Source organism: Tiliqua scincoides, chromosome 11, assembly GCF_035046505.1.
Source record: "Tiliqua scincoides isolate rTilSci1 chromosome 11, rTilSci1.hap2, whole genome shotgun sequence".
NCBI classification, from domain to species: domain Eukaryota; kingdom Metazoa; phylum Chordata; class Lepidosauria; order Squamata; family Scincidae; genus Tiliqua; species Tiliqua scincoides.
In genome coordinates, this window is record NC_089831.1 from 9,487,291 (window position 1) to 9,512,395 (window position 25,105).

A 25,105-nucleotide genomic window follows, 5' to 3' on the forward strand; every position below is an offset into this window, starting at 1 on the left:
TGAGGACAAGAAAGAGGGGAGGAGCAGCTGCGTAAACCGCCCTGAGCTCTTTGGAGGAAAGGCGGTATAAAAATGTGAAAAATAAATAAATAAATAAATCCTAACTCATGCTAGAACAGACAGGCCAGCTGGTCTGTCCCATATCCAGTGCGGGGTTGGGGCTGGCTGTGGCTCAGCCCAAAATAGCAACCTCCACGGGACCACTCAAATCTGTGCCACCTGAAAAGATGGCACAGGTCCGAGAACGCTGCTCTGCGCCGGGTCACCCAGGAGTAGCATAAGGAATTGGCCTAAGTGCCAGATTCTGGCCCTCTCTCTGCCTGCTCCCGGGCTTGGCCCCCACCCGCCTTCCCCCTGTCCTGGAATGCCTCAGTTGCACTCCCCCCAGACCCCTGCGCCTGCCTGACGCCGCCAGCTCAAACTCACCTCTCCGCCAGTGCAACGGCACCGGAGGGGCCTCTGGAGGCCGGTGCACATCCCTGTGTCGGTCTCCCGACCCTTGAGGTAGCGTGAAAGTACGACACTTTTGTCACATCTCCCTTGCGCAGGCCCAAAAGAGGGCTGGGATTGCGCACAAAAGCATTGATTGCCCAACGCAATGCCGCTATTCGCAACAAACCAGGAAGCAGTGCAGTTAGGGCTGGATGTTATCTGTCTTCAAAGCTCCTTGAGAGTTCCGGAATCTATTCCCATTGGAAATCTATAAATCTTTTTTGATGCCTTTGAAAGTGATGCCTTGAAAGGGAAAGCAAATATGATCAGAAAGTATGAAGCGGAGACTCAACTCGTACCCCTCGTCCTGACTGCGACATTTCCTCGGCTTTTTCATGCCCAGAAGTGACATGAACTCCACATGTGATTTCAGTGCTCCTACTGCCCGTGCGTAGCTTCCTTGCGCTTGGTTTTAAAACCTTAGAAGTAAATGTGAGTGGGAAAAAAACACGCTGTTGCAGGGTTGACTAGCTGCTGGTCTCATCGCGGCAGGAATCATATATTTTACCTAATTAAGATAAGGCTGTTGCTTCTTTGCAGATTTCACTAATACAGAATTTATTGATGCAGTCTTACTCGGTGCTGCGGAGTGATAAAATACCGCTGACATTGAAGCCAAAGGCACCCTCTGTTGGAAATTGGAAAGCTGGCTAATAGAGATGGATCTTCTGGCTTGAACTCAACCTGGACCCTTCTCAGAAAACCAAGAGGGACTCCTGTAAGGCTTTGGTTCACACATATATGTATATTGATATACTGTCAGTTCATAATACTTTGTTGCACTCTAGAGTGACCAAGAAACAGATTTCGGGATGAGTTCCTGTACAGGTGAAGGACCAGGACTAAGCAGATAATGTTTTAAAATAAGTGGGCTTGAGATCCTTAATGGCTGAGGCCCCCTGGAGCAGGAAGAGGTCTTTGTTCCTGCACTGATGGTATCCCAAATGTGTTATCTCTTCATTTTTGCCTACACAGAGGGCTGTCTTTATCTGCAGACTCAATGTCCACAGATTTGAGTATCCGTGGATGCTAGGCCCACGGCTGGAGACCCCTCAGACATGCTAAGACCATGGCAGAAGACCCCTCAGACATGCCTGGAAGGCATTTTCTGTTCACACCAGCCACTTCTTTAGGTGTTCTGAGGTGCGGGATGTGAATAGAAGTGACCAGTATGAACTGGGCATGCCTTCTGTTCACATCCACGGTGTCTTCGGAGGAAGCCAGGAAGCTGTACACAAGCTCCAGAGGGCCAGGTGCGCCCCCCAGGTAAGTTGTGGTATCACACCAGCCCCCCTCCCCAGTTTTAATTATCCATGGAATTTGGTGTCTGTGGAAGGGGGGTCCTAGAACAGATCCCCTGCAGATTCTGAGGGCCCACTGTATTAGTGATTGGTTGCCTTTCATTCCTATGGCATGAGGCTGCCCTTGGTCCATCTTTGCCAACCAACAGTGGTAGTGGTGCTTGAGGGTTCCAGACAAGAATTTTTCTCTGCCCTATGCAAAGATGCCAGGGATCGAACCAGACACCTTCTGCATGCAAAGTCTGCATTCTGTCACTGTGCTATGACCCTACCCCATAGAACAGGGTTGTCCAAAGATTTTGGCAGGAGGGCCACATCATCTCTCTGACACTGTGTCAGGGGCCATGGGAAAAAAAAGAACTAATTTACATTTGAAATTTGAATAAATTTACATAAGTTTACATAAATGAATATATTAAAGATGAACTTATATGAATGAATGAAGGTCTTGCAATAGCTCAAGGCCTATAAAAGTCCTGGCACAAAGCAAGGCTGGCTTTTCCTTTGCTGCTCTGAAAGGCCTTTCCTTTCACAGACGTGAAACAGCAAGCAGTGTAGGAAGCCCTCATCCCACAGCTCATGCAAGAGGTCGAACAGTCACCCTCACAGTTGCGTTGGGCCAGTGCGGGCTCCAACGAATCTCCGGAGGGCCAGAGGCTAATTGGAGATTGGGGGCTCCCTGAGGGCTGCATTGAGAGACCTTGAGGGCCACATGTGGCCCCAGGGCCAGGGTTTGGGCACCCCTGCCATAGAATGAGGTACCTTACATTGGTGGTAGGGGATAGGATTGTGGTGAGGACAAAATCTGCCCTCCATATACATGAACCTCTGCCTTCAGAAGCAAGGCTGGTGCAGTGAGATACTCTACTTCTCAACTGGAGTCCCTATTGTAAATAGTAAGACAAGCTCAGTTATGAGGCTTACTGAGACTGTTGCCTTAGGTGGAAGACTGATAGGGACAAGGGTCGTTCGTTTTTCTCCCATACCCTTGATTTGAAAAGGAAGAGAAGAATAGAGGAGGTATGGAGAAGAGAGTAATGGGTTAGTGCATTGAATCTAGAAAATGGGAGCAGAAGTGGCAATAGTGGTGGCTGATGTACTGCCATAACCCTGGGGCTGGGGATAAGAATAGGCCCTCAGTTTGGCTGTACTTGTCGTAAGAGGCGACTAAACAGCCACCGGGTAGATGGGACTCGTCAGCCTGGGAAGGCAGCTCATCTGAGAGAAGGAAAACTCTGATCCCAAACCTCCACTGCCTTGTGGCTACATCCAGTTACGGGAAAGGCTTCAGGAGTCAACCTCGAAGCAAAATCCGGAGCCGGAGTCCCTGAGGCAGTTCATGGCTGAACACAGTCACGTTCTGGCAACGCCTGCAACGTCGCTGGAACCAACCTTACTGGCTTCTGCCTTTCCATTGGACCATTTCAGCGACGTGGAGAGGGAGGATTTGCTGCATGGGTAACAGCCTATCCTCCATACCTACTTTACCCAGGCTTCACGCACTGGAGAGGACACTCTGTTCCAGAACCACCATTCAGAGCGTGATACCATAGTCTTCCGAGACTGAAGGATGCCACAAGGATGTACTGCCAGGTAAAGGGGCACAAGGGATGGGGAAAGTGGCATTTGGCACAATGCCTCAGGTCCCAGGAGATCTCAGACCACTGAAGCCTCATACCGATGTGCATTTTGCTAATATTCTGGCCAGGGGCCTCTCTGTTAGAAAGCCATAAGTCAGCCATAAGTCTCTGAGTCATAAGTCAGAAAGCATGAGAAGGAAAGAACTGATAGACCCCACTTCACATGGCAGGCGACATGAAATCCAGTGGCAAAGCAGCCGCCAGGAAAGAGATGGAAACTGTCCATTCTCCATGGATGCTGATTAGCTCACCAATGGCATTAAAAGATTAAAAGTGTGCACAGCTTTCCATTGATTCAAACTCAGCTCCCAGGCATAAAGTGACATATTGCGTGAGATCCTTTGAGTTCTCCCCATCCTTGAGGTGTTGAATCACTAAAAAAAAACCCAAAAACTATTGTTTTTATAATATGAATATAGGAGGGTGGTATCCGCGGATCCCATATTCACAGTTGCAGTTAACTGCGGATTTGATCTGTAGTCTTCCCCCAACCCCTCTGGAGGCGAGAGGAGCAGTGCTCCCCTGGCCACGGGAGGGTCTTCTGAGCCCCGCGGAGGCCACCTGCAGCATTCTGAGCCTTGCAGAGGCACCTGCAACCTCTGTAGGCCTCGGAATGAATCTAAGAGTGAAAAAATAGTTACGTCTGGTTTTGTCATAAAACCTCAGAATGGCTGATGCAAAGGAGGGCACCCGGACGCAGGTCTCCTGTCGTCTTGCATGCTCTCTGAAGCATCTGGTGGGCCACTATGAGATACAGGGGGCTGGACTAGATGGGCTTTTGACCCGATCCAGTCAGGTTTTTCTTATGTTTTTAACGTTCACAGGAAGTGATGTTCTAATTGCCTTAAAAGTCATTCTGAGGCACAGGGAAGCAAGATGGGAGGGTGGGGGGGGCGTCCCCCCATACCTGTGGATTCAGTTATCTGCAGGGAGTTCTGGCATGGAACCCCACATATATGGGGGCATGCATGTTTTACTTTTCCGTTAGTGTACCACACTAAAATGAAACCATGTAGGATGGAAATTAAAAAAAAAAAAATCGAAATTGAAAACTTCCAAAACTTTTTGGGGAGTGAGACAGAGAGGAATGGGTCTGCGGTACTTCCATGGTAGTGTTCATCACGTTTGGCCACAGGTGTGCATCACTTCTTGTACCGTTGCAGTTCAAAACAATCTGTAAGGTCAGCATATTAGGGTCGATTGACCCTTCCCCCCACCACCACCCGGCCCCCAGCAATTATCCCAAAGCGGACAAATCAGAAAGCCAAGTTTTATGGCAGGGTGTGAGGAAAATAACTCAGACTGTGTTAAAATGTAAATCACTGGGAGGAATCGATAGGCCTTCAAATGAAACACACCATGAATAATTAACAGCACTTCCTAAAACAATGCTGAAGATGGGTTGCGCCAAAGAATTTCAATAAGAAAAGTCCCCCACAGGTAATCCATATCTTTCCCCTTTTCTCCCAGCCTACAGTGATGGAAGAGGGCAAAACCCAAATCTTTTTGTGGTTTCCCCTCCCCCCAGTTCACACATGCATATTGGTAATGTAGAGTAGGGGAAGATGGACAGAAATTGAATGGATGCTTCAAGTCTCAAATAAATGGAAGGCATTTTGCAATCCAGGAATTAATTTTAGCAATCTGGTACTAAGATATTTGAATCCTAAATGACTGTGTCCTGGTCAGATGTGTCTTGGTCACTGGTGTCCCTGGACGAACACACACATACACGTTTAGTTTAAACTAGTGAAACTTAGATAAACTAGGCTGCAATCCTAACCACACTTTCCTGAGAATAAGCCCCACTGAACAAAATAGAACATAAGAACATCAGAACAGCCCCACTGGATCAGACTAGTCCAGCTTCCCGTATCTCACAGCGGCCCACCAAATGCTGCAGGGAGCACACCTGATACCTGCAAGGCTTCCTGGGAATTGTAGTTAAGAACATAAGAACAGCCCCACTGGATCAGGCCATAGGCCCATCCAGTCCAGCTTCCTGTATCTCACAGCGGCCCACCAAATGCCCCAGGGAGCACACCAGATAACAAGAGACCTGCAAGGCTTCCTGGGAATTGTAGTTAAGAACATAAGAACAGCCCCACTGGATCAGGCCATAGGCCCATCTAGTCCAGCTTCCTGGATCTCACAGCGGCCCACCAAATGCCCCAGGGAGCACACCTGATAACAAGAAACCTGCATCCTGGTGCCCTCCCTTGCATCTGACATAGCCCATTTCTAAAATCAGGAGGTTGCACATACACATCATGGCTTGTAACCCGTAATTAGGATTGTGCCCCTAGTGAAATTTGACTACCATTGTCATAAGGTATTAAGGTCAGACACCTCTGCTCTGTCTGCTTTTTTGGGTTCACTGAAGTGTGAATTTGAGAATGGCCTGCAACCATATCTAGAGCTAGCCCCACCCTGGTCCCTGGAGTTCTCCCACCAATGTTTACAGCACTATTATCCCCACTTACCTTACAGCAGTCTTCCAAATAAAGCAGACTAGCTTGCAGGCACAGACAGTCGCTTCAGACCACAGGGGACAGAGGTGATGTTTGTTTCTCAAGAAAATAACACTGAGCTGAATTAAAGGGAAGAAAGTTCAACCATAGGTGGAAAGAACGTTTTAATAAAGTACTTGACAATAGCAAAGTCTTTGTAACAGAAATGATGCAACAAGACGGAGATGGTGTCAGATTGCTGGGGGAATCCAGAACAAAGCCCTGCACTTGATAATCCAATCTGCCCCTCTCTGGGCCTTATTGGCCCTCTGGTCACTGTGAGTCACCACATCATTCCCTCCTTCTGTAGAAGCACAGGTAACACCATGCCTCACATCCTATGGTGGGCAACAACATCCTATGGCAGACAAGCACATCCTTTGGTGGACAAAATTAGTGCTAAAAACAGCAGATGTACGGCACCCAATCTTCTACACTTCAAAACTCAAATGATTTCCACCACAAAAGTTCTGGCTTTAAGCCTAAGACTTATTGGGGGGAAAAATCCCCCAGAAGGAAGTTAAATGGTGCGGGCAATCCTGAAGAGGAAAAGAGCACCAGAAACTGTATTAACCCTCTGGATAACATGAGAGCATGTAAGGAAATTTGACTTCCTCGGTCCAAGTCCGCACCTGTTGTCACATGGGGAAGGTTGTCAAGCTGTAAGACAAAGGATGAGAGTTAACCATCTTGCCATTATGGAAGAACTTCCCTAGCCCCTAAGACAAGCTCCGAGGGGTATGTCCATCAAGGGGGCACAGAGCTAGGAGGGCCACAGTCAGTTGGGTCAAAACTGAGGACAGACCAAAAGTCTGCCATCCCAGAAAGGAGGGAAGGTTCTCATCAAACTCAGGCATGTCCCCAATACAAGCCCCATGCATAATCAAAGCTCAGATAACCCAGAGGTGACTGAAGCTACTATTAATTGTACAATATAGACACAAAATAATAATAATAATAATAATAATAATAATAATAATAATAATAATAATAATAATGCAGGTATTTATATACCGCCTTTCTTGGTCTTTATTCAAGACTTTATTCAAGGTGGTTTACATAGGCAGGCTATTTAAATCCCCGTAGGGATTTTTACAATTGAAAGAAGGTTCTATCTTTCAAGAACCACAACAGTCCAGATGTTTCTTTCTGATCTGGTTTCACATTCTGGCCTCCATCCTCCCATGCTCAGAGCAGATGGAAATAACTCAGCTCAGCTTGTCAGCTGCTTCAAGGTCGCACGGTGCTGGTGGCCTCGAACTGGCGACCTTGTGAATGTTATCTTCAGGCAAATGGAGGCTCTACCCTCTAGACCAGACCTCCTGCCCAAGTAATTGCAACAGGGTTACCCAACGGGAAAGTATCAATCATACAACTAAAAAAAGATTGCCTGAATATTGAGTCTCATTTTGAGCTGAACAGGCCCGGTTCAAGTGCATCTGTCAACTGAGCCCAGAGAATATTCACCCCATCACCTTTGTGCCGCCCCTATAGGCGTTTTTCCCAAGACTCCACATTGCCCTCCTGACCCCCTCTGCATTCCCCACACACATATTCTCCAGTCCCACTGCCTCTCCAGCCCCCTCAAATTGCCCCATCAGCTGTCCCCTTTCAGAGATGGTGGCTGTAAAGGTGCCACCCTAGACCCCAAGTATCACTGGGTCAAATGACTAGACAGGGTCTAGAGTTGGCGACATTTCCTCTGCTTCTGTTTAGGTTCAAGACAACCAAGAGCACTGAGGTTTGGGGTTCAGGTCCACTTCACGGAAAACCCCTCTCCAAACCACTTTTTGGGGACAGGTTCATGCTCAGATTGACTGCCTGCTGTAAACACTGCTCCATTCTCTGCCGACAGTAAGTAACTCAAGTTTTATTTGTGAAAAACTGTACTTAAAATCACTAGGGTATGTGTCACCCATGAAGGAAGGCCAGCAGGTCTCCCCTATAATGGACCTCCTCCCATGCAGTGGGTGGAGCAATGCATTGCTTTGTGGGCATGGTGATGTTCCATTGCCCACCACTACTGGTTTTTTGCTATAACTTTTGATAGAATAGAGTTATTTCAACCTGCTTTGTTTCATTGCATTCTGCATGAAATTACACATTGATTGATATATAACATGATGGTATTATTTGAAAATACCAAGATTTTTAAAATTTTGACCAGTAGTGATGTCACCCCCCCTTCCCATGTGTGTCCACCGGTGCGGCCCACAACCCCTGCACCCCCCTAGCAACACCATTGCTTAAAATGTACTTCAGTGCCAGGCCATTTGAAGTTTCTTTCACATAATATTGTTCTGCTCTCCTTGTCAGGATGCCAGTTCTGTCCTAAACAGTAAGTAATGAACTGATCCTGCACTGAAATCTTATGTGGCTTCCTCTTTATCTGCCAGCGATTCTGTTTCCCCCAGTTCCCCATCCTTGCTCTTCTGAACACTTCCTGACATTTATAAATGAAAATTCTCCATTGCTATTGAAATGCCACTCTTGAAAAATCCCACAGTGTGCATCAAAACAAGTCAATGCGCTAAAACATGAATATCTCAAAATATACCACAGCTTCCACCCCCAAACTGAAGAAGCAGAGGCTCTTCTGAATCAATTCAGAAGCCATCCATTCTCACCCACTGTTACTTTGCCCTTCTGTTAAGCCTCATCTTTGGGGAGAGAGCACTTATTCCCATTTCCTTCAGGTCCCTTGTCTGAATGTGGACTGTTCTTGCCTGCAAATGGGAGAGAGAAAGGTAATTACATATAATCACATTTTTTCTCTCTCCCTGGGTTGTCAGGGGATTGTGCCATAATGCATAATGTATTTTAAATTGCTCGACCAAAGACATTCAGTAAATGGCCTGGTTAGTTAATTCACGGCAACACCGAAGTAATAAAAAAAAAGTTTTAAAGGGGAACATGTGATGGATGTATACAGTTGATGGACACAGTTGAGTCCCTTACGCATATGATTCTACATTGTCCATTGTCTCAGACCACGTGCAACCAACATCTTACCTACTTTTTGAACAAATGGGCTGTCTGCCCGGTTGCCTTTCAATTGAGAAATTTGTCATCATCTGTGGACCCTACTATAACCAATGCTATGGGTTTGTTTGTTTTTTAAGTTGTTAATGAGACACCATAGTTCTGTTGTAGCAATGGGGAGTGCAATCCCACTTGCTTAATTGCTCAATTAATTTTATTTATGTGTTTCTGGATGTATATTGTTTATTTATTTCAATTTTTTTTTTAAATATATGCCAATAAAGGTTTCTGAGCTGATACACCAGTGATGTGACCCAACTCACCTCAGAAAGCATTTTTTTTAAACTTCCGTGACAAATCCTTGGGGGGGAAAAGTCTTTTTTTAGTCTTTTCCAAGAAACTGGGGAATAAAAGGCCTCTCGTCACCTGTTCCACTAGTCCACCCATGAGCCTCCAAGTCTGAACTCACACATCCATCCACCCTCTTTCCTGTCTGGCAGTGAGTAGTAGAAGAAAAGGATGTCCCACTTCCTTCCAGTGCTTCCAGTGCTGATATCCGGTGCATTATTTTCCAAGTAAACTTGGACAATCTTGCTTTCTCAAAAGCCTTGGCATATTTAAAATAAATCTACATGAACTTTGGGGCATCATTATGCATCCGAAGGAAGAGGGACCTCCCTCTCTCCTGCTCACCATCACCTAAGCAGAAGCAACCAGATAGATAGGCAATTATCAATGACTTCTCTTCACAACGCACTAACTTCTAGAGTCTTTTCTATGGCCTTCGCCTCTTGTGATGTCAGTTCTGGGACACTCTTCTGGGTTCTGCGTCTCTGTTGATGGAAGAGGTTGCAATTGTATCCAGTGGCATCGCTGGGGTGTGTGGGTGACACGCACGGGGAGGGGGTGACACCACTGGTGGCCAAAATTTTCAAGATCTTGATATTTTTGAACCTCTCTCTCTCTCTCTCTCTCTCTCTCTCTCTCTCTCTCTCTCTCTCTCTCTGTTTCCAGAACCAATGCTATTGTGAAAAACAGCAGAGATAGACAGACTACGCTTGCACGAAAACAGGGGTGACTTTTGTTAAGTTGGGATGTCAGTAGGTTGAATCTCGGGTAATGCCCTGTAAATGTAGCAGATAAATCTTAAATGGTTGCCATTTTTTTTCCCCATTTATACTAGCCTCAAAACGTAGTTTCACAGTTTTTGGGGCAAGTCGCTGATCCGCTTCCTCGTGAAGCACCTATTCTGCTATCAGCTGAAAGAATATTTTGCACCTTCACTGTTTTGCCTTACCTGCTCTATGCATGTCTACTATATGGGAAGAACAGAGAAAGCATTGTGAAATACGTCATATCTGCTCTGCATGCAAATCAGTGTAAAATGTTCTCAGCGTAGGCGGAAAGCATTGGCACACCAGCCAAAAGAGGAAAGGGACAGCATTTGACGTAAACTAAATATTTCCTTTAGAAATAAAATCCTAACCAGACTGGAACGTAGCAGCTGAAGCTCATACGTTTTGGAGAAGGATACATAAACATTACCATGGCAAGCTGTTGAAAGTCTGCAATTCTATGCACGTTTACTCAGGAGTAAACCCTGTTGAGAACAATAGGACTTACTTTTGAGTCAACATTTATTTATATAGTCATTCCTAGCCCACCTTTCCCACCCACCCCCAGAGCAGTGGTTCACAAACTGTGGGTCAGGAGCCACTGGTGGGTTAATGACCTGATTTTTGGTGGGTCGCCAAAGCGTGTTGGAAAGATCAGATAATTAATTGCCCCAAGCCTTAAGGTTATTTTTTTTTTTAATCAGACATTGTAGCTGCTAATTATCCTGCAAAAAGCTCAGCTCCTGAAGTTTGCAAGATAGCTGCTAACTGCCTGTAATGTCCATAGCTGGCGAAGACCCCGCCCCCTGGGGTGCAACCGAACTTGGAGGGGCTTACCCTGTTGATAACGGGTGGCCGTCGGCAGAGAGAAGGACGGGAGACAGACCCAGTTGCTTTACACAGTTGATTTACTTGTGTCCGACGTTTGACATTCATGGGGTCTGTTATGTTACAGGCCCTCTAGGCTTATGTAGATTTGTGCCGTCGGCGTACACTTGGATCGCTCCCCAACCCTTCCCGACCCCTGGCGGTCCCAGGCAGGGCTCTCCGGCAGGTGCCTGATGCTCCGGCACGCGGGTTCCCAAGGGGTTGGTCGCCCTGGTGTTTGGGGTCAGCCCAAATGTCCTCGGGAGGACCCCAGGTGCCTCAGCGTTTGGACCTTGATCAACTGGCCAGTGTTGGGGAGAAACGGCGGAGAGTCCTCGGGCCTGCAGCCTTCCTTCCCCCTGGGGTCACCCTAGGGACCCAGGAAGCCCAGGCAGGTTCTGGTCCTGGGGGCTCCCAGTCCTGGTTCGTTCCCTCCTGGACCGGGGCAGTCAAGACCCCTTTCAGGTGAGGGACTGGCAGAATAAGGCCGGGGTTACTACCCCATCTGGTCGTCCCTCTGGTGCTGCTGCTGCTGCTGCTGCCTGGAGAGGTGTGACCTCTCCCTAGTCCACCCAGGCTTCTTATGAAGCCTGTATCCGGCCTAGCCAGCCCCATCCTCTCTGGCCAAGTGGCTGGCTGAGGTTCCCAGGAGGCCTTGGGCCCTACTCCCCGGGAGATGCCCTGCCTGGGGGCCTAGTCCTGGCAGTACTTATGACTTACCCCGGAGGAGGCCCCTACCCGTGAGTAGACCCCAACTCCTGAGGAGACCCTGGCCTGGGCTGGGTCCAGGTGACACTGCCCTGCAAGAAGTTCAGCTTCGGCAGTTTGCAAGCATGTTTAAATATAGAGAGATAAAGTTTGAGGGTCTTTTTTCTGGCTATTATTTATAAGTAAATAGATAAGTAAATAGATACATAAGTAAACAGATACATTTATAAGTAAATAGATAAGTAAATAGATACATAAATTTTCTTTCTAGATCTTTTTTTTTTTTAAAGTCTGATAAACCTAGGTGGGCCCCGATAGTGTTATTTTAAAAAATGTTGCTGTTTTGCTGTAGCAAAAACCTGTTGCTAAAAGGTTTGAGAACTACTGCCGTAGCGAGTCCCACAGGGGCTGATGAGGGTATATAAACAAATTATGACCAAATCAATGCCAGCAATTGAAATAATAATTAGAGACAAACAACCAAGCTCTAGAGCAGGGGTGTCCAAAGTTTTTGGCAGGACGGCCACATCATCTCTCTGACACTGTGTTGGGGGCTGGAGGAAAAGAGAATTAATTCACATTTAAAATTTGAATGAATTTACATAAGTTTCATAAATGAATATATTAAAGATGAACTTATATGAATGAATGAAGGACTTGCGATAGCTCAAGGCCTATAAAAGGCCTTGCACAAAGCAAGGCTGGCCTTTCATTTGCTGCCGCTACTGCATCACTGACATGCAACAGCAAGCAGTGGAGGGAGCCCTCATCCCACAAAGAGTGGTCCTCACACTGAGATCAGTTGCGTCGGGCCAGAGCGGGCTCCAACAAATTTCTGGAGGGCCAGAGGCTCATTGGAGACTGGGGGGGGGGCTCCCTGAGGGCCGCATTGAGAAGCGTCGAGGGTTTGGGCACCCCTGCTCTAGAGGTAGTGGAGACAACAACAGATCACAAGCCTGAGCTTGTACATTTTGGAACACTTTTAAGAGCAGGGGAAGTGTTTCACATGTGTCCTGAGGCAGGGAGTCCCACAGTATGCAGAGAAGATGCGCATAAACATAATTCAAAAATAGGTTAGTCATTTGCCATTAATTAAGCAGTGCACGTTACTAATATGCTAAATCAGTGAACATGATCTCAAAGGGGAACCATCTGTAAATTTTGGTTCCAGTAAGTTCCACATAATTTGTACATATTTATCTATGGTATTGCCCTCTTGGGCCCACCCAGAATATGTTGCGTTTGCCATATTTATTACTCTCCTTGGCCATGTAAATAATCCTGTTATTGAATTAAATTGGCAGCGTCTGATTGAATTTCAACACATTGGCATTTCTGCTAGGACTCGGAAAGGAGCATGTGAAAAGTGAGGTATCAGGAATTTATTTTGAACTTGTTAGCAGCAGTTAGAAACTTGTTAGCAGTTAATTGTCGAAGCTACAATGTTCCTCTGTGGTGCCCTGGTGAGTTTGAGCTTGAAAAATAAGCTGATGGAAGCGCCATAGAACTGCATATACAGTCGGCTCTACTTAACAGTGGGGGTTTGGTTCCAGACCTCCTCCCTGCCAATAAAGAATTCTGCTGATGATAGGGTCCACTCCTGAAGCTCGCACGATTATTTACCTGGTCGCAAGGGGTGTGGGCCACATCACGTGATGCGCGTGGAGAGCGACGCCACTACTTGCCAAAGTTTTTTTTATTAACCTTGGCATTTTTGAATAATACCATCATATTATATATCAAACAATGCATAATTTAATGCAGTATGTAAAGAAGTGAGCCACGTCGAAATATCTCTATTCTGCCAAAAGTTATAGCCAAAAAACCAACTGGGGGCGGGGCGATGGTACATCAGCACACCCACCACCTGGGTCATTGCCCTGCCTCCTGCTTGGGAGGAGGTTTATCATAGGGGGTGTGATATAGAGAGCCAGGGTGGTGTAGTGGCTTGGGGGGTGGACTTAGACCTGGATGATCCAGGTTCAAATCCCCCCTCAGCCACAAAGCTTCCTGGGTGAGCTTGGGCCAGTCACTTTCTCTCAGCCTCACCTACCTCACAGGGTTGTTGTGAGGACAAGAAAGAGGGGAGGAGCAGCTGCGTAAACCGCCCTGAGCTCTTTGGAGGAAGGGCGGTATAAAAATGTGAAAAATAAAATAGGGGTGACATGCTGGCCTCCAGCAATCGGTGACACATACCCTAGTGACACCACTGCCTGGATCTTCCACAGGCTGGATGCTCAGTGCCAACTATCGAGAGGTAGCACACGGCATATCATCTCAGGCAACCTTGGGCTGAACCTGGCACCAAAATCTTTTAAGGGCTACAGCTGTGGAGAAAAAAGGGAGCACAGTCATATCCACCCAGCAGTGCTGTGAGGTCCGTTGGGCAATGCCTGCGGTTTGTGACGTTAGAGAAACTGATCAGGACCATCACAGTAGTCATAGCAGTTCTTCTGTCACTGTCAGAAAGCAGGCAGAACATTTACTTGCCTGCCCAGACAAAGGAACATTTGAATGACCATACCAGCCTTTGTCTACCCCTGCTAACTGGGTAAGAGGCACTTTTTCAAGTGGGTGCTCCTCTTTTTAGCAGGGGGAGAGTAACTGGCCCACCTCACCCAGCAGTGTCTGTTCTAGTGGCGGTCTGCTGGTATTCTTTTGCATCTTTTAGATTGTGAGCCCTTTTGGGACAGGGAGCCATTTAGTTATTTGATTTTTCTCTGTAAACCGCTTGTGAACTTTTAGTTTGAAAGCGGTATATAAATACTGTTGTTGTTGTGCCCGTACGTATTTATTTTCTTTCTTTCTTTCTTTCTTTCTTTCTTTCTTTCTTTCTTTCTTTCTTTCTTGAGTTCTTGAGTTCTTGAGTTCTTGAGTTCTTGAGTTCTTGAGTTCTTGAGTTCTTTGCTGATGGCATCATGGATTCCAACAGTTGTCATGAACTGTACAGGGAGACAGTCTGGTAACTGTCTATTTTCCTAGTGCGCTGCAGAATAAGCAGACTTTAAGCGTCAAAAATGACTGTCGGGCTCTCTCGCTGTCTCGACAGTGTCAGCTGTGATTCCTTCCTGACTTCTCGCTTCGCTCTTGCTGTCCTCCAATGCTCAATGGGAAGGTAGATGAACAGAGATGCCAGGCCAAAACCGGTGGTTGAGAGCAACCTGAGATGATGACACTGAACGTCCCTCCCCCTTGCCCAGTTAGGAAAGACAAGATCAGGATGAATGACACTGGGCCAGATCAGATATTTTAGCACCCAGACTGGCCCCATGTGGGTGTGTTTCCCTGTCCCCACCCCTCACACCCATGTTATCCTTGCTAACCATTTGGGAGCAATTGGAAGGTACCCACAAGGTCATCTAGTCCAACCCCTGGCTGTAGCAGGAAATCTCTCTAGAGCAGTGTTTCTCAACTGTGTGGGTCAGGACCCACTAAGTGTCTTGTGAGGCAATTTCAGGGGGGTCCCCATTCATGTCAATATTTTATTTTTAATATATTCGGCTTGATGTTACCATGATACGTGACTGCATTTGGGGAAATGTTACAGGTCTGTACTTTTAACAAGCTACTTTATATATGCTTATAACAATGATAGTCAATGGGACTTGGTCTTGGGTAAGTGTGGGCGCTGGCGGACCTCCCATTATACTTGATGGGGCAAATGCCCCAGGTGTGAGGTTTTAGGACCCCGCGGAAGACTCTCTGAGGCTCCTGATGGGGTAGGAAACTGGCTGGCAACCTTCAGTCTCGAAAGACTATGGTATAAGCCGAGACAGCACCCAGTATTCCCAGGCGGTCTCCCATCCAAGTACTAACCAGGCCTGACCCTGCTTAGCTTCCGAGATCAGACAAGATCGGGAGATAGTGTTCAGTATAGGGAGATGGTTGGCAACCTTCAGTCTCGAAAGACTATGGTATAAGCCTACAGCGCCCGGTATTCCCAGGCGGTCTCCCATCCAAGTACTAACCAGGCCTGACCCTGCTTAGCTTCCGAGATCATAGTATAAGCCTACAGCACCCGGTATTCCCAGGCGGTCTCCCATCCAAGTACTAACCAGGCCTGACCCTGCTTAGCTTCCGAGATCAGACGAGATTGGGAGATAGTGTTCAGTATAGGGAGATGGTTGGCAACCTTCAGTCTCGAAAGACTATGGTAGAAGCCTACAGCGCCCGGTATTCCCAGGTGGTCTCCCATCCAAGTACTAACCAGGCCTGACCCTGCTTAGCTTCTGAGATCAGACAAGATCAGGCATGTGCAGGGTAAGGAAACTGTGCTTCCATTTTTCCAGAAGTTTAAAGCCTCAGGGAAGCCTCAGGAAGCTTCCCCAACAGTTTACAGTCACGCGAGGCTCCATGCCTCAGGTGAGTGGGGAGGGGATTTGCACGTGGGGAGTGTCAACATCCCGCAGGTGGGCGAACCTTTACCCTGGGGCGCAGGGCTGCTGAGGACCACCACTGAGTGGGGGTAGGATTGCAGTCTAGGACATCTGCAGAAGTCCTTGTGGGGGAGGGGGGAGGCAGCGACCTGATTGCCAGGATTGCATCTCTTTGGAAGGTCGCAGGGGCTTGGCTGGACTCAGCACAGCCTACGGCAGTCTTGCGGGGATGCGGGGAACCCCGCGCCAGCCTCTGCAGGGCTTCCGAACATGCGCAGTAAAAATAACGATCGCAACCCATTTCCGGTTTTGTGATCACAAACCAGTTCACAATAGTTAGTGGCACACCTGCGGATCACTTGTGGCACACCAGTGTACCCCAGCACCCTGGTTGAAAATCACTGGTCTACGCATTCATTCTCCCACGCTGAGACCTCTCTAACAACGACCGCCATGTTTGTCTGAGCAGAATTCAAACTCAGCCAAAGTTTCCTTTGTATCAACTTGCAATATCAAGGACCTCATCTGTTTTGCAGGCACCCAGGGTAATATTTTATACATATGCTGGTGTCCGCTTGTATTAGTGAAGTTGCATAGACAACAACAGCTCCTTTCCTTTGGAGGAGATGTGATTGCAATTATTTATTTAGGCAGTCCTTGTACTCCATAATGCATAAAATACTCTTTTGCCAGTCCCCTCAACTTTGTGCCATGGGAGAGAAAGTACAGCCTACCAAAAGCTGTATGCTTCAGATACTTGCCTGAATGACTCATATTTTATTCACCTCCCTTTGAGAAACTTCACATGGATCACATCGGTGGGGGGCGGGGGGGAATGAACCAGATTGGCAGCTGCTGTTAAAATATATATATATACACAATACTAGTTCCAACAAAAGAAGCTTGTTTGATGGACCTGAGGTGGAAAGCCAACAATTAAGTCTCATACAGAGTTTAGATTTCGGTGATAAGGATCCTGTCCTATCACATCAAAATGTAATGCACCAAGAAAAGGTCAATGTAGCTTTGAGGAAAGAGAGCTAGGAGGTTGACTTTAGCAACCTCAAGGCCTAGGAAGAGCTGTCTTGCGAGGCAGGATGGCACTGGCCAGGTAGTTTATCCCCTCGTAGTGAGGTTGTCTGTGTTAAGATTAACTCTCCCCCTTCCCATAAGAACATAACAAGTGCCCCACTGGAACAGGCCATAGGCCCATCTAGTCCAGCTTCCTGGATCTCACAGCAGCCCACCAAATGCCCCAGGGAGCACACCAGGTAACAAGAGACCTGCAAGGCCTCCTGGGAATTGTAGTTAAGAACATAAGAACAGCCCCAGTGGAACAGGCCATAGGCCCATCTAGTCCAGCTTCCTGGATCTCCCAGTGGCCCACCAAATGCATCCAGGAGCACCCAAGACAACAACAACAACAAGAGATAGATAGATAGATAGATAGATAGATAGATAGATAGATAGATAGATAGATAGATAGATAGATAGATAGATAGATAGATAGATAGATAGATAGATAGATAGATAATCCTCAGTATCACCTGGCAGGACAAAGTTCCTAACAACACAGTCCTGGAACAAGATGGAATCCCTAGCATGTCTGCACTGCTGAAACAGAGACGCCTGCGTTGGCTCAGTCATGTCATGAGAATGGATGATGGCCGGATCCCAAAGGATCTCCTCTATGGAGAACTCGTGCAGGGAAGGCACCCTACAGGTAGACTACAGCTGCAATACAAGGACATCTGCAAGAGGGATCTGAAGGCCTTAGGAGTGGACCTCAACAAGTGGGAAACCCTGGCCTCTGAGCGGCCCGCTTGGAGGCAGGCTGTGCAGCATGGCCTCTTCCAGTTTGAAGAGACACTTGGCCAACAGGCTGAGGCTAAGAGGCAAAGAAGCAAGGCCCATAGCCAGGGAGACAGACCAGGGACAGACTGCACTTGCTCCCGTTGTGGAAAGGATTGTCACTCCCGAATTGGCCTTTACAGCCACACTAGATGCTGTTCCAGAACCACCATTCAGAGCGCGATACCAGAGTCTTTTGAGACTGAAGGTTGCCAACTACTAACTACTAATTGTTTCCCACTAGGTTGAAAAGGAAAGATTTTTTAAAAAATTGAATATCTGTAAATGCGAATAGCAAAGAATCCTATTAAACCAACCAGGATCAAGTTCAAATGTCCCTTGAAGTGTTAATCTTCTGAGCATAGGATAAATCCAAAAATTAGCTCACAATTCAAAACTTCAGTGTCATTAACGAAAATAAATGTTTTCCTTAGAGAAAGTAATAGAGAGTTTCTAATGTTATGGTACATTAGTCTCTTCTATGCCCTTGCATGCAATACGATCGTCTTTAATGCACATATTATCGCATTAAAGAGGTAGAAGTGAGAGTTAATAAAGTGAATAGTTTCAATATCTATACACTTACGGGAAAGTGTCAATTATTTCGACTCTGTAGGGCAGTTAAAAAGGTCTTCAGAGGACCTTATTTCCATTAGATAGTAACCAACGTATTGGAGTGATACATTTAATAATCTGTTTCTGACTGACAGATGGTTACATAGATGGATTATCCAAAAGCATAATATTCAGGTATGGTCTCGTGCAATTCACAAGGAGTGGCTACTTGTTAATTAGAAGGTCTCAGAATCACATGCTGTCGTATGCATGCCTTCCTGGGAGTAAATCCCACTGATCACCATGAGCCTTACTTCATAAACTCAGCATTATACTGTAGTTGAAACGGTTTCCTATAGCTTCACTGAAATTAAAAATCCTTTATTCCCCCACCTCAACACATTTCAGAGCAGGAAGTGCAAGTTAAAAGGTATAACAATGCATCCCTACTCTGTGGTCATCAGAGGGGACCCTTTTGATTGTCATTAGGGGTCACCAGGGGGGAGGGGGTAGCAACTAGAAATAGGGTCTTCTCAGTGGAGGCTCCTCAGTTGTAGAAATCTCTCCCCCTAGAATTAAGAACAACTCCCTCTCTGGGGACCATTCAGTGGGACCTTAAGACTTTTTGTATTTAAGCCCTGCTGGATCAGGCCCAGGGGCTGTCTCGTCTTACTTCCTGTATCTCACAGAGGTCCACAAGACCACAAGATACTCGCATCTTACTGCCACTCCCCTACATCTGGCATTCTATTTACCCTCCCACCCCCCAACAAAGACACCAGACTGCACTTTGGTTTAATAAAGTGGCCCAAGTTAAACCCAAGTGACCAATTTTTAAAGCATGACACCTACTGAACACACCTTCTCTCCCTTGCCAGTCTGGGGTAGGTGAAAACAAACAAACAAACAAAAACTGGACTAGATGGACCTTTGGCCTGATCCAGCAGGGCTCTATATTCTTATGAAGTCCAATCCCAAGGGAAGCTTGGAGCAAAAGGCCCCAGGGCAGATACGTGTACCAAAAAGTGGCTGCCACCCTTTGCAGTGAAGCACATGCAACACGACAATTGGTGAAATTAAAATTCAGAACAAAAATCTCATGGTTGTGTGCGTGTGCTGAACTTGAGAAGCTCCACTTTTTTATTCTTTCCAGTTTCAACAAAATCAGGACCCGTGAAGGCTCACGTTAAAAAAAAAAAATTCCCCCTCTTAAAGAGGCTGTTCCATGAAGTATGAACAATTCTCTAATAGACTTCCCAGTTTCAACAGCTTCTTACCACTGGGTGTGCAATCTTGAATTAAGCCTATACTCCATTGCCTGCCAGACACCAAATCCAACAATTGCTGTCCCTCTTTGTATGTTTTATTCCATTAGGGGACTTCTAACAGGAAATAAATGAGAATTGGAACCAATTTTCCAGCTTGTTCTGAAAGAGGCTCTTAGCTCTTGACTCACTTACTTACATATCAATTTAGCACTCTTAGCTGGATTTAAATTGAGTTGAGACCAACCTGCTTAATACTAAATTGCATCTTTTCCCCCCCTACAGAATGTTCTGCAGGAGATTAAAACATGAACAAACGGGAGGAGAAATCACATTATTCCAACCTGGGAAGCTTCTTGTAAAATTACACCCTAACAAGCTGACTAAGCCGCCAAGATGGCCAACTTGGGGTGTGATTTGGGCTCCCTTCAAACTCTGCTTACAGCTCAAAGATCTTTTGTGGCTGCATGTAAGGAGACCAAAGACAGGCGGACCACCCTGGGGATGCGAGTGGAGCCCACAAGGAGGCAGAAAAATGAATTGACAGCCTTAGCCCTTTATGAAGGTCCTATGTGTGAGGGTGCAATTAATCTAGAATTGTGTGAATAATCTGTGGAACTACTTTCTGCAGGATGAGATGATGGTGTTGGTCCTAGATGCCTTGAAAGAGCATTGGATATATATATCCACATCGCTGAAATGGTCCAATGGAAAGGCAGAAGCCAATACAGTTGGTTCCAGTGGCATCGCAGGAGTTGCCAGAACGTGACTGTGTTCAGCCATGAACTGCCTCAGGGACTCCAGCTCCAGATTTTGCCTCGAGGTTGACTCCTGAAGTCTTTTCCATAACTGAATGTAGCCACAAGGCAGTGGAGGTTTGGGATCAGAGCTTTCCTTCTCTTAGATGAGCTGCCTTCTCAGGCTGACGAGTCCCATCTACCCGGTGGCTGATTAGTCGCCTCTTACGACAAGTACAGCTTTTTCCTGGATTTTTTTTCACAATTACAGAGACTTGGGGAGCCCTGTGGAGGACTCTCCACACCCTCTGAACTCCCAGGATTGCAGTGCTGGCAGCAGGTAAGTATAACCCCCCCAGTCCCCCACAGCAGCACAATCCTGGGTGTCAATAACTGCTTTTCCCCCCACCCCTGCAACAACTTATAGTGCTCCCAGCTCCCTTGCAGGAGTTTGGGAAGCACCAGCATATATAGATCAGATGAAGTGGTCAATACTTCATGAAAGTTTTTGCTGAAATAAACGTCGTAGTATTTAGACCCCTTGTTGGGCTATTAATTTGGCTGAAAGTTGACCAGACGCTTGGATTGATAGCGAACTAACTGGGACAAGCTAGATGGCAGCAAAACTGGAAAGCCCAACAGGTGCTCGAGACACGACAGACTCTTGAGGCATGACACACAAACGTGGGGGACAAAGGGCACAATCCTAACCAGGTCTACTCAGAAGTAAGTCCTATTGTGTTCAATGGGTCTTACTCCCAGGAAAGTGAGCTTAGGATTGCAGCCAAACTTTCACAAATCAAAACACTGAGGTCAGCTCTTGTGTGAATCTCTAGCTCCCTCCCTGAGTCTTCCATATATACACTGAAACCGACATTATGAAACCAACATTCCAAGAATTGCTAAATGAGTCCCATTTAATGCATAACCGGAGTGGGGTCTTGATTAGTTGCAATGCTCAGACGGTTATGGTAATAAATTTCAAAGGATCAAATATTTTTTTGCCACACGGCACGCTGTTAGATTAAGCTGTCTTCTCCAATGGAGAGCTTCCACGTCAAATGCAGAGTTAAAAATAAACCTATGGGTCAAGCACACGATAGCACATGCCGAGAACAGAGGGACAGAACCGGGATCCTACAGAAAGCAGTGGAGCAATTTAGGATTGATAAGTAGGTGCACTGAGGTCTGCATCTGCTACATCTCACTCATTGCCGGAGAGTAAATGAAGTTACACTGATAAGTCATTAGGTTTAACCCACAGCACTGGCTGTGTTGAATTAATTTAAATATTCGTCGAAGAAGGATATGTGGAGTGGTGGTGTTTTTAATCAGAACAGATACTGCCATTCTATCGTGTAAATTGGTCCCTCTGACATAGACAATAACAGCAACCTACTATGAAACATAAATTAATGTTAATCTAAGGGCAGGGGGAAATGCCTGCTGAACTCAGGACATGCTTAATGAACCCCCCCCCCCCAATGTGATGGCATAGGCATGTCAGTGCAACAGCTAGTACATAAAAATAATCTGCTTTCCGCATTGGAGCTTGAGGTCTGGTCAAGTCTGTGGGCCTAAGGACACTAAATCTGCTGAAAGGTAAGTTTGCTAAAAGGCAACTTCAGGGTGGTCATACAGAACTGAGACCCCCAACACATTTATTTAACAGAGGTATTTAACTTTTCCTCACTGTATCCCAAAGGTATCCACATCTTCCCAGCTATTATCCCTAGGTGGGACACCTCTATTGGGTCTAAGCAGTGGTTCCCAAACGCTTCAGCACTGCGACCCACCTCGCTCTCCGTGGTGGGTCACAATGTGATGCTCCTGATAGAGCCAGAATGCCTTATTGCAAGGCCCTGGAGGCCTCTTCCAGGTCATGCCAGGCCTGGGACTCACTCTATTGGCCTCCAGGGGACACACAACGGCCCACAGAAGCAACTGGAAGCGACTTCAGGTCAAATCTGCGACTGGTGTTAAAAGGTATACTGTCTACAAAGCTGGAGGTAGCATATAGCCATCTTGACCAGAAGCCAAAGGACTAGAAACATGAGGGATTGTACTCTATTGACAGGAAGATAATGAATAAATAAGGGAGGAACCCAAAGGGACAGTGGCATATCTAGGGTATTGCAAGCAGGGAAAACTACCTTGGATGCCACTTGAAGCGAGGCACCGGGTGTCATGAATATGTGCAGTTTAGGCCTAGTAGAAGGCCTAAACCTCCCTGTGGAAGGGATTGTCACTCCCGGATTGGCCTTTTCAGCCACACTAGACGCTGTGCCAGAACCACCTTTCAGAGCGCGATACCATAGTCTTTCGAGACTGAAGGTTGCCAATAGGCCTAGTAGCATTGCAAAGCCTGAACCAAAGTAGCATAGAAGTGGCTTGAATCCTAGCTGAAAGGAATTTACAACTCCATGGAAGGTGATGGTGTAGCACCTCAGCAGACAGAGAGGCGCCATGAGTCTCCAGTGGGGAGGGGGCGAACTAGGAGGACTAGCATCCAGCCCCACTTTGAGAAGATTCTGTCCCCAAGAGTTCTGATTGGGCAGTTTGAAATGAGTAGAGAGTCACACCATCCTCTTGGCATGAGAAGTATAAGAAGAAAGCCCAAAGGGGTGTCTTTGTCTTCGTCTTTGTTCCTTGTCTCTTGGTGGAAAAGGTGGTGGGTGCACATCCTGCCCCGCCAGGACCATGTGGCCTCATAGGTAACTGAGGATCTACAAAAGAAGCTGACCCAGGTGAGAGTTAGGAAATAATAGAGATAGCCAGTTAGCTTTATTATTTTATGCTGATATGTTTCCTAGAAGTTTTTATGCCTCTAGCATTTGCTGCCTTTTGTAACTTTTTGTAACCCTATCTACTTAATAAAGTAAAAATCCTTTTACCATGTTGGTTCATTGTCTGTTGGGGACAAATGTTCAGAATCCTGCCTAGCCGTTCAGCAAGCTACCAAAAATCCTCATTGTGGACTAGTAACTTGAGGACCGAGACTTTAAGTAAAGAAAGTGCTCAGTGCCTACAAGGGATATAGTTAAGCCTAGAGGGTCTCAGTATTCCTGGACTGAGGCACTGGCTCTTATAGGGTGGTGGCAGTACTACCGAACAGGGAACTTTGAGGGCTCTAGGGTTCAGAACCAACAACTCTGAGCACCCCAAAACCCTGGGAGTGTGACGAAGTATACGACACTGGGCAAGGATGTACTCATATTCTACTGATGGTGCGTTTCCACAACAATGGTGTGTTTTTGCACCATTTGCAGGGGACCTCCAAAAAGAGGTAAATGCCTACAGAAAGAAAAATTCAAGGTGTTTCCACATACCTGAAACAGAGGCGTTGCAAATGTGCAACACTAGTAGGAAGGGGGGAGCAAACTTCTACAGTACTGGCCAGGGTGCCTATGGATAGATCCTTATCTAAATCATAGTCAGAAGCTGACCTCACCCAAGAAAATCTCAAAATAATCATGGTTTTTCTGAGCACACAAATTCACTTGGTGGGACAAGGGCGGCTTCCCCACCCCTTCTCTGTTTGGACAGGGGTGCAATTTCAGTGCTTGCCCTGGCCGCCATTTTTCCTAGCTGCACCCCTGCAAAGGGGATGTCGGGTTGCTAGTTCTAGAGTCAAGACCGTGACAGGGGAATGCTGAAATTGTCACATCAATATTTATGAAGTAAAAATGCTGCGACTGGACCATCTTGGTATCATCAATGTAGAAAGTCCAAAGAGCATCGAATGGTACTGTTAATGGAGCACTCATATCTCTTTAATTATTCTATTGCTCAGTAATAGATTCTTAGTACAAAGCTAGTCTTTGGTCTCTGGAACCCTTGGAGATCTATATCTATATCTATTCTTTTAAGAGACACAATTAGTGTCAGATGAAATAATTTGCACTTGCTGAAGTGTTACGATGTTGACTGGCAATGAAATGTTTATGGACCAATTTGGTGCGCTAGGAAAAGAGTGGAAGGATTTCATTCCGGATGAAGGGTCAGGAAGTGTGAAGGACTCCTAAATCATTTTGAAGCAGATACACAGGGCAAGGCACTTCACTCATTCTACCACTCACACACCCGGACAGACACACCTTCACAGAAACACACACAATTGACATTTAGGAAACCACCCACTCATCTGAACTGCTTTTCTGGATGAAAGTGAATGTGACCATCTCTAAATGGTTTGGGTGGGAGGCTGGAATTTAACTGGCTGTGCTTATTTATGGAACCAGTTATTCTCTCTGCAACGCCCTGTGTGAGTAAGGCATTGCAATTACCCTTCTGTAAGGGCCACTGAAATAAATAAGCAATCCTACGAGGAAGGTTAAGTGTATCATCATAACCAAAACACTGAGCAGCAAATCTGGACTTCCCCTGTTGGAATCTCACCTCTGCTATGAATTTATTAGGTGACCTTAGGCAAACCACTTTTCTTTCAGCCTCGGTCTTCCCCATCTGCAAAATGGAAATAACAACACTTAGGGCCCAATCCTATGGGCCTTTAGTGACAGTGCGGAGCTCCAGGCTGTCTACTTTACCAGGTTGTTGTAAGATAAGAGTATGAAGGGCACAAATGGAGTGTTGCACGAAAGCTATGTATTTTTAGACAGACTGCCTGGTGCAAAATCCGAGTGGAGATTTGAACCTGCGTCTCTTTGCATATAATCCAACATTCTAAGCACTGCACAGGCTTATAC

General features: G+C 46.4%; 2 pseudogenes; both read right to left on the reverse strand.

Annotated features, from left to right (window-relative positions):
• Positions 1–15,621: 15,621 nt before the first annotated feature.
• Positions 15,622–15,744, reverse strand: LOC136662867 (5S ribosomal RNA; annotated as a pseudogene).
• A 29-nt stretch (positions 15,745–15,773) lies between these two features.
• On the reverse strand, positions 15,774–15,890 carry LOC136662811 (5S ribosomal RNA; annotated as a pseudogene).
• Between the last annotated feature and the right edge of the window lie 9,215 nt (positions 15,891–25,105).